We start from the raw sequence: 7,876 nt of genomic DNA on the forward strand, positions 1-7,876 counted from the left end.
CTGTTGTTCCCCCTAGAGTTACCCCTGTGTCTGTGTTTTATAAATAGAGATAAGAGTGATGTCATGTGACCTCCAAGAATCCTCCTCCCCTCTCCGGTCAGGTCTGTGTTTTATTAATAGAGATAAGAGTGATGTCATGTGACCTCCCAGAATCCTCCTCTCCTCTCCGGTCAGGTCTGTGTTTTATTAATAGAGATAAGAGTGATGTCATGTGATCTCCCAGAATCCTCCTCACCTCTCCGGTTAGGTCTATGTTTTATTAATAGAGATAAGAGTGATGTCATGTGATCTCCCAGAATCCTCCTCACCTCTCCGGTCAGGTCTATGTTTTATTAATAGAGATAAGAGTGATGTCATGTGACCTCCCAGAATCCTCCTCACCTCTCCAGTTAGCAGGTGGATGATCTCCAGGGTGAGGTTTAGTATCTTCTCAGTCATGTGACTCCGGTCCTCCTCCATCCTCATTTGATCTATACAGGTCTCCTTGTAGACGGATAACTTTGGGAAAAGAAAGTAAGAATTACCAGTATGTGGATTTTATTGGTCACACAATGGGGGATGGGGATGTAAGGGGGGTAATAGGAGGGTTGCTGTACATTTAGGAACTACTGCCCCCATGGGAACACATTTAGTTTGGACTATTTAGAGTTTGCTACATTTTTGAAGTTCTGGGTTCTTGACCTGCCGGATCAGAAATTCCTTTTTCTCTGTTGGGTTTGTTTTTGTTTATGAATTGGATTTAATTAGTATTAGATCTGCAGATAAGGAATGATAAATACAATCCTTCCTTTGAATTGTTTCCTCTGAGGCAGGGCTGTGAGGTCAATGTCTGGTCATCATGATATCCAGGAAGGGGAACTTGCTGGCTTTTGGCCGGAGTTGCCGGCTAATCAGGATAATTGCCAGAACTCCGGCTGCAAGGCTCCAATCTCCGGCAGCCTGCTGACTGACAGTAGTGATGTCACTGTCACTCTCTGCTGTAAGAGACGGGATTGGATAGCTGGTGGAGTACAGAGCTGTAGGGGAGGAGTCTCTTCTGTTTTCTCCAATAGCAGCCCAGTGTGGGTAGGAAAAGGACAATATTTGATAGGGGTTTTTCTCTTGGTCTATTTTGTGTCCTGCAACATATTCCTTGACCAGTGAGATTATGAAGGCTTCCTTCACTTGCTGGTAGTAGTTCTTTAAGGAGTTCAGAAAAGTAAGTGCAGGTTAGGGTGGGAGAACCCTCAGAGACCAAGAGCCCATATGAGCCTAAAAGCTCCTTCTTACCTTGGTGCCTCACAGGTCCCCACAGCAATTCAGCTGCACTAACCTCTCAGAGGTCAGATCTAATTGATCTATATTTTATCACCATATAGAGCATTGAATTACTAGCTCCAGAAGAAGCTTAATGCGAAACATGTCGAGCAACTTGGCTCAATTAAATATTGTATTTATGTGCAAACACATCGATCGATCTCCCTGGGAAGGCAGCACATCTACCTGTCACCTTCGGGGGATCGTCCCGATGTGAAGTATCACTTACTTTACCATGTTACCTCAATAATCTGTACTTGTTCATTATAACACAGCAATGTGATTGCTATATATCTTAGATGTTTTGTACATTCACAGCTTTTTTAAGGCGATGTATATGTTAATTTTGTTTTTTCTTTTGGCGTTTTAAAAGTGTGAATTAATAAAATGTTTATGTTTTATATACCCAGTGCCTTTAAAGTCCATGTTCTTTCTCAACGTTCCTATTTAACCTCTCAGAGTTGTTCACCCCTATCTCTTACTAGGAGGCCGCCAGAGTCCTTCTGCTACACTATCCCCCCTGAAATCAGATAAAGTAATCCCTCAGAGGCTCTCAGAGTCCTTTAGTCCCACTAATTCTTCAGAGGTACCTCAGCTCCTCTAGTTTACTCAGAACCAGTGGCTGAACTACCGCCGTCGTGAAATTCACATAAAAGTCACACCTGCGATTTGGCCCAGGTGTTACACCAATGTGGGGGGGGGGTGTCACCAAGACCGCAGGAAGGATCCTGCTACCGGAGTAAAGAATCCCGGGATTAGTGGAGGCTCCTCCATTGATCGCTGTAACAGACCCAACCGAGACAGGGACTTTTGTAGAGGACTAGAGGCAAGCCTCCTACCCACTGATTATGGCACATTGAGAGAGCAGATCATTCTCTAATAATAGACAACCCCATATTGGAGGCTGATAGGGAGGCTTGGATTAATTCTCTGAATAAAGACAATAAGGCTTCCCTCCTGGAGTGGATGGAGAGGTGTATTATTAATCTTTTACAGGTTAATAGTCAGAGGGAATATGGTGGCCCTCCTGCAGACTGGGTTGGAGAGGCTCCTTCACTTAGGACAGAAAGATTTATCGAAGATATCCCTCAAGAGATCTATAGATAAATTTATTGCACCTTTTCAGACTGCTGGAACATTGCATGAGTTTTGACTCATAGACTGTTGTAGGCTGTTGCCGGACAGTCGGAGGTGTGGTGATATGTGTGTCTCTCCCATTGTGTGCCTCCTAGATGTGAATTCCCATTGTTAATTGAGTCACCTACTGTTTCTGTCTGTTGGCTAACTGTTGGAGGTTCCTACATGATGAGATTAGTTTTGTGTCAACTCTACCTCATTATCTAAACCAGTGTGTGATGTTTTGGGTAAATATTTAGTTTTATTGTTCATGTGGTGACTGACCTAATTTTGAAGTGTATAAAAACCAAAAACCTGTATTTCAGTTCAATAAACAGTCATTCCTTTGGTTCTACCTCAACATCTTGTGTGTGTATGGTGCTTGGGGTAAAAGGCTGGTATTAGCTCTTGATCTCCTAGAAGGATTTGGAGGGCAGGAGGCACTGTGTGGCGGAAGAAACCAAGCTGTGCCAGGTTTTCCAAGAAGGATTGCTAAGAACAGGTTGTGCAGCACATTCAGCCTTTGCAGAGTCCCCTCCATACAGAGCCCCCTTGCTGTCCCTGATCTGCCACCAATGTGAGCTCAGCACCCTCCAACATTAGCCAATGGGAAATTAACTGACGGAGAGAGCCTAGGACCAGTGAGTCAGGGAGGCCCTTCATGGTTTCTTGCACCAAGGCCCTGAAGGTTCTAGTTAAGCCTCTGCTCAGAGCCCTCAGTATTTTCCTCCCTCTGACACTGATGGAACATTCTTCATGGCAGGCTGGGGAATGTTTTCTTCCTCCTGACCAGCAATGTAAGGGGCTCTATGCTCCTGACCCCTGCACTCCATCATTGTGTTGGCTGCATATTGTAATGATTGCCCATTGGCTGCCTGTGTGGTGTAATCATTGCCCTTTGTAGGTGATGTATGGTCAGGATGGTCATTGTCTTGTCTATTTATTGTCAGTGCTGTTTGTTTAGAGGACCATATTACTAGAATTTATCTCCAAAATGAAGAGAATGTTCCAGCCCCATAAATGGAGAAATGCTCTGACCCTGAAGGGGTTAATCTACAAATAATAAATGTTTGGGCAGCGCTTGCACTATGGACAAAATATCTCAATCCTCAACATGATAATTCCAATAAAACTTTCTGATAACAAAGTGTCAGACAACTCCTGGGGTAATCTGGCAACCTCGGATGTAGATGACTAGGTGTGCTGGGCTCTGTAGTCCCACAGAGTTTGTGGGGCCTGTGAAGCAACAGACATATAGCAGTAAATGGGGAATACCAGCATAAAGAGCAGAAGAGCGAATCCACCACTAGGGTCCCGGTCACAGATACTCCGGTGGATGGCGGACCGGATACCGCTTAGATATAAATAGAGAGGGCGCTCACCTAACCTGGTGATATCCGATGTGTTTGGACTGAAAATCACCAATCTTTGTCTAGGAGAGCTATTGGTAGGTGAGGAGGTCTTAAAAAGTCCCCCCCCCCCCCCCCCCCCGCCCAGATTCCTTAATCATTTATAGCCAAGAACTGCATCTTCTATATCATCATATATCACTAAATTCATACAAAACTTTATTTATAATCATCAATAACTGGTAATATGATATAAAAATGCAGATCATAGATTCCCTTATTGCAATATACGAGGTTAATCTAGGTTTCCACCCTATATATGTTTGTATCATCATCTGCTGGCGATAAAAGAGGACGGACATGACCGGGGGGGGGTTACTGGGCGTAAATAGAAAATAAGATCTTATTACCTCCTCTGCTGCCACTTCCAGCAACATCTCTGCTCTACTTCCTCCCAACTCACCTCTCACCCGGAACTTCCTGTCTGTACTGACATCACTTCCTGTCTGTACCTGACATCACTTCCTGTCTGTCTTCCATAGAGACTTCCTGTCTGGGTAGAAGTGAGATCACCACCTTGTGGAGCTCAGAGGAACTGCAGCCCTGAGAACGGTCTGGTAGTGTGAACACGGCCTTGTGCTGTGTGTGTATGTACTGTATATGCTTATAGATGGGTCATCTCCACTCCCACCAAGGGGGAGAGAAATATATTACTGCCTAGTCCAGTCTTTCTCAGTCAGGGTTCCTCCAAAGCTATTGTGGAGCCACTTATTAGGAGAGTGATGGAGGTCTGGGGAGCGCACAATCTGAGTGTGAGCACCAAGAGAGCACACAATTGGTGTTTGGGGAAGGAGGTGTTTTGTAGTCCACTACACATGGTTTGCTGGAGCATATACTGAGATATGGAGGACGAAGCTCTGGAGGTTTGGAGACATTTATTGGTGGAGATATCATTTATTGAAGTATAAAGGAGACGTTGGATGGACTTTGGGGTCACTTTATGGTTGATCACTGGATACTGATGAGGTGAAATGCGTCGATGATTTATCACATCTTTTACGTTGATGATAAGAGGGCGGGATTTATGGATATAAGGGGAGGGCTCATTGTATTTATCACCGATGCTGGACGATGCAAGAAGCTGACACTCTATAAGAAGTCTTGTCTCTGCCAGGTGGGGAAACAGCGAGTGGGAAAACGAGTTGTTGAGGATTTGAATAGTAAACTCCTTCATTGTTGTTGGTCAGCTGGGGAAATATTGACTCCCAGACCTTCCCAGCCAGAAAACTGGTTGGAGGATTGGAATAGTAATCTCCTTCATTGTTCTCAGCTGGGAGGGTCGGGGGTTTCATTGACTTGTACCCAACTTCACTTCCACAACAAACTCTTCTCTAGGAATCTATGAATTGGGGGATAGATTGTGTCTGTGGCCCCAAAATTACCTGCACTGGGTTTTTTACTGACATTTTCTGTTTCCTAATCCATTGCGCTAATATTGTGTGACATAAAACATTGGAACTACCGCCATTTTATTCTCTAATAGGGAAATGAGTGCTAATAGACTGCAGGAGATCTGCTGAGACATAGAAAGGGAAATGGGTGCTAATAGGTTGCAGGAGATCTGATAAGAAAAAAGGAGGGGGTTGAAATGAAGCAGATCTCCTGCAGCCTATTAGTATCTATTTCCTCTGCTGAGAATAAAATGGTGGTGGAATTATTTTTTCCTTTATTTCATTTTATTTATCTTACTAAGTTGTGTGTTCATTTACTGCCCATCCGAACATTATACCCACCCACCAGAACATTATACCCACCCACCCGAACATTATACCACCCACCCGAACATTATACCACTCACCCGAACATTATACCCACCCACCAGAACATTATACCCACCCACCAGAACATTATACCCACCCTCCAGAACATTACACCACCCACCAGAACATTATACCCACCCTCCAGAACATTACACCACCCACCAGAACATTATACCACCTACCAGAACATTATACCACCCACCAGAACATTATACCACCCACCAGAACATTATACCTACCCACCAGAACATTATACCCACCCACCAGAACATTATGCCCACCCACCAGAACTCCACCAGACAAAGCATCACACTGCCTCCGCTGGCTTGTCTTCTTCCCATAATGCATCCTGGTGCCATCTCTTCGCCCACATCCCTTGCAGCCCCATACACAACAAACTGCAATGCCCATTTCTTTGCTCTAAAAAAAACAACAACTTCAGGGAAAACATGTTTACTTGCTGCCAAATATACCCTGCCCACTTCCAGATGACATTGTAATGAGATAATCTATATTATTTACTTCACCTGTCAGTGATCATAATGTTATGGCTGATCAGTGCACAGTACATACACATTAAAATATGTGGATACATTCATCTATAAAGTGTTAGGTGCTCAAAATAATATTCTCTACAGATCTACTGCTTCCACTTCACACCTACTTCATTCATATCATAATAGTTGCTGCTATATTATATAAACTAAAAACCCATGAAAATTCATGTAATCATACAATAATTTGTGCTCAATATAGTGTTCTCTGCATGTCCACTGCTTCCACTTTGTAACTACTTCAATTAATTTATTTTGCTAAATTAAATCCACAAATGAATGAAAAGTTGATAAGGTGTGAAAGTTCTCCGTGCTCCAAACTGTGCCAGCTGTAGTGTAGCCACGCCTTCTTCCACCTCTTACACACATGATGGTGAGGGCGCCCCCTTAGTAGTGCTTCCCCACTCACCAGAGCAATATGACTCCCAGCTTTTCAGCTACCAGAGTCACAAACATCCTTCACACTCTCCTCACCTCCGATGGCAAAGGAACTGGATCCTCCTCGCTCAATCCTGCAAGTCTGCTGCGCTTTCTGTCAGTCTCCCTCCTAGACTCGGCTTCCTCCTCTGACCGCTGTTCCAGCAGGAGCTCCGCCTCTTCATACACACTCAGGGAGGAGAGAAAGGGGAAGGATATACAGTACATACACACACAGCACAAGGCCGTGTTCACACTACCAGATGTTTCTCAAGGCTGCAGTTCCTCTGAGCTCCACAAGGTGGTGATCTCACTTTTACCTAGACAGGAAGTCTCTATAGAATACAGACAGGAAGTGATGTCAGGTACAGACAGGAAGTTCCGGGTGAGAGGTGAGACGGGAGGAAGTTGAGAGGAGACGTTGATGGAAGAGGCAGCAGAGGAGGTAATAAGATCTTATTTTCTATTTACACCCAGTAACCCCCCGTCATGTCCGTCCTCTTCCTCCATAGTCACTGTGATGTCTTTTATCTCCAGCAGATGATGATACACACATATATAGTGTGGAAACCTAGATTAACCCCTTCAGGGTTAGAACATTTCCCCACTTTTGGGGCCGGAACATTCTCTTCATTTTGAAGATCTATTCTAGTAATATGTTCCTCTAAACAAACAGCACTGACAATAAATAGACAAGACAATGACCATCCTGACTAGAGATGGGCACGGGTGTGTTCAAGTTCGCACATGCTGATCTCACCAGGAAGCCGACATTGCACTCCGCTAATCACAGGCAGTGAGATATTTCCGGATCCGCAGGTGCACAGATCAGTAAATGTCTCACTGCCTGCGGACTGCAGTGTCGGCTTCCTGGTGGGATCGGGTAAGTGTGAACTCGTACACGCCCGAGCCCATCTCTAATCCTGACCATACATGGCCTACAAAGGACAATTATTACACTACACAGGCAGCCAATGGGCAATCGTTACAATATGCGGCCAACACAATGATGGAGTTCAGGGGTCAGGAGTATGGAGCATAGAGCCCCTTAAATTGCTGGTCAGGAGGAAAAAAACATTCCCCAGCCTGCCATGAAGAATATGTTCCATCATTGGTGTCAGAGGGAGGAAAATACTGAGGGCTCTGAGGGAAGTATAGGAGCTGAGGGGATGTGAGGGTTTAGTGAAGCTGGAAGACTTTAGGGGCCTCTGAAAGGGTAATGTATCTGAGGGACGCTGAGAACCTTGAGGGGGTAGTCAGGCTTCAGGGATCTGAGGGAATAGGGGGCTGGAGGGCTCAGGGGACTCTGAGGGACAGACAGGGG

At 44.8% G+C, this 7,876-nt stretch overlaps 1 protein-coding gene across 1 annotated transcript in view; it reads left to right on the plus strand.

The window, feature by feature from the left end:
- LOC309550250 (uncharacterized protein) overlaps positions 1-7,876 on the plus strand; it is a gene marked incomplete at both ends in the record, with an annotated part of 974,848 nt that overhangs the window by 56,774 nt on the left and 910,198 nt on the right. The window lies entirely within an intron of this gene.

Source organism: Pelophylax lessonae (genome assembly GCF_965119305.1).
Source record: "Pelophylax lessonae genome assembly, chromosome: 3".
NCBI classification, from domain to species: Eukaryota; Metazoa; Chordata; class Amphibia; order Anura; family Ranidae; genus Pelophylax; species Pelophylax lessonae.